A 2,803-nucleotide genomic window follows, 5' to 3' on the forward strand; every position below is an offset into this window, starting at 1 on the left:
TGAACTGCAGGCACTTCCCAAGAGCGGCAGCCACTTCAGCACGACACCTTGCATTGTCATGCATCGTCTCAGGCAGAAAGCTGTATGTAATAGAAAATAAAACATCTCCAGGGACATAATTCCCAATTTCAGCTCCTGTCATGATATTTTAATTACTGGAACTTGTTTTGCAATTAACTAGGTAATTTTATTTTCTGGGTTATTCAGTTTTAAAAAAGTTTTGACTCCTCTTATTTTTTTTTTTCTTAAATGTGTGAACAAACTGCTGTGCTATCAATTCCTGTTTAAAAAGCAGGCCTTGGAAATAGATCCCCATCTATTTTTGTTCCATCCAAACAAAAAAGATGAAAAAAGTACCTGCAAGTTTTTAAAGGTTAGACAGTTGGCAGAAAGTAGTCTATTGTGAAAAGGTTTCAGTGGAAGGACCTTACGTCCCTTTTTTATTTTTTTTCTAAACAAATACTATTTTTATTTTCCAAATGTATTACCTTTACAAAGGAAAATAAATCATAGTTCTCAGGTGTCAGCCTTGTGTATTATTTGGTATCTTATGTGCATGTAATGCTGTTCTAATGCATGAATACACATGCCTTTGTGCATCTGTGTGTGTGACAGATGTGGAGGAAGGCTCTGTTATGTCTCTTTCAATGAAAGAAGGGAAGGCAGGTTGTCACGGGAAAAAATATAGCCTTTCAGCTAACAGTAAATTCATAGACCTCTGTGGATGTCAACTGAGAACCTGGCTCAGTGTGTATCTCCAGATAAATTTACCTGATATCAGCCTGCTCTGTACAAGTGAGAATAAAACTAAGCGGTCCCCAAAAGCAAAAGGTATATGAGGGGCTGGCAACAGTTAAAAGCCTGTGATTAGATAGATGTGAACTTCAGCTTGGTGTACTATGATTTGACTTGTGAAATGTGCAGCATCAGTTATGTGAGAGTTGCTAAGGGAGAAAATAACATCTGCTGTATGATTGGATGGCAAAACCTTTTTGTAGTTATAAGCAAGCAGAAATTATTTTGTTGGAGGGTAAACAAGACAAACAGTCTGTGAATTAACAACTGCGACATCATTTCTTATTTCATGACTGCAGATGTAGAGCAGGGCCTAAACTGCATCTACCTCTTGCTTTTAAAGCAGTTCAAGTTGAAGCTGAACCAGGAGAGACTCTTCTGAGTTCCAGAGCTAATGTTGCTACTCTTATCTCTGCAGAGTTCAGATGGGAGATTCCCCCACTGCTGCTTTGCAGCCTGCCTCCTCCTCCCTCAAACCTCATGGTCAATCCTTCTACTGACTCCAGCAACTTCTATGCAGTTTATTTTTAGAAAAATTCAGTTCCCACCAAGTTTTTCTTTTTCAAACCATGCCCCACTGGGAAGCATTTTCTATGACTTCGCCACTCAGTGGTCATGAACTGCTGTTGTGCCATTTTCCTCATCTGTCTGCAGTGCCTGTGGCCTGAATAAGGACCACAGGATTCCCTGCAAGTCCTTGCACAGCACCTGAGCGCCACTGACAGCAGGTTCAAGCATCAGTCTTGAGAAATGCTTAAAGCTGCCCTCTCCACTTGGCTACTTAGGACGGCAGCTCCTGTTAGTCTATGATCTATTTCAGCCCACTGAAAGTCTCTTTGGTGTATTTCTTTATGCTTCATATTTTTTGAGGATCAGCCTGAACCATTTTGCTTTGACTGCACAGACAAATGTTATGGTATGAGTCATCTGGCACTTTAACAGCTTTTATTAATACTGCTATGTAAGTGTAAACCCCTTTATCTGCTGCCAGTAGATCTCTTCTGTCTTCTGCTTCTTTTGCTTTATTTTCCCTTATACTTTATCCAGTTTCCACCTTCTGCTTTCTATCCTTTACCAGCAACTGTCCTTTTCTTACAGGTAATGCATATTAGTAATAACATCTCCCATCATCTACAGCATTCCCTGTTTCTTTGTTCAGTTGGATTTTTTAACCACTTTGGACTATGAGATTGTAGCATGTTTAAAAGGGTATTACAGGTGGTATTTGGAGCAGGTGCTGCAGGAGTGCTGTAACTTTCTGTTACAATGGAGGTTCAACTAGGTGAAATAATGGTGTCTCCCTGCCCAAATACCTGTCAAGAAAGCACACTGTGGGGGATGAATTCAGAGACAAGATGCTGTTAATCTGCTGGCATGTTTCCAGTAGATTTCTAGAGTTAAAATATCTACCCAAGCTGATTATGGGCCTTAAATATTTCAGTTTGTGAAGTGCGCATTTGAGTATGATTACCCCTGAGACAAATCTGAATCAAATCATCCAGTGGGAAAGAAGTGGGTCTGTGGGACTGATTTTTCAAAGTGACAGTAGTAAAAATACTTTGCTTTTTCATGCTGTAATTGTTGTTGTATTCTCAGTTACTATTTAGTAATTCATATTCTAATTAATGCATTTAGTTATTTTAGAAAAATCCTAATGCATTTTTTCTGTTAGAAAAACATTTAGCAAACAAGTATCTAGTAACTATCACTAGTATTCCTAGTTTGCGTGCTTGGAATACCTAATAGGCTAATCCTTTTTGAGATTAACAATTTAAAACTGCAGAAGGTGTTTGCATATGTCTCAGGAATCAGTTCAGGGCCTGGGGACCTGTGATCCAGCCAGGGGACCAGGCACAGAGACACAGCAGGGACCGAAAAGCCTGGACTTCCCCACACTTGGACTGTGAAAGTCCAGAGTTTCCTTTACTCAGAGTCCCTCCTGGAAGGCTCCAGTTCAAGGTGTTATTTAGTTATTTGTGATGGTTCGGACTTGGCTCCCTGCCAAATG

This window comes from Empidonax traillii, unplaced genomic scaffold (assembly GCF_003031625.1).
Source record: "Empidonax traillii isolate 1590-97213 ecotype Southwest subspecies unplaced genomic scaffold, ASM303162v1 scaffold3:size4013460, whole genome shotgun sequence".
In the NCBI taxonomy this organism is placed as follows: Eukaryota; Metazoa; Chordata; class Aves; order Passeriformes; family Tyrannidae; genus Empidonax; species Empidonax traillii.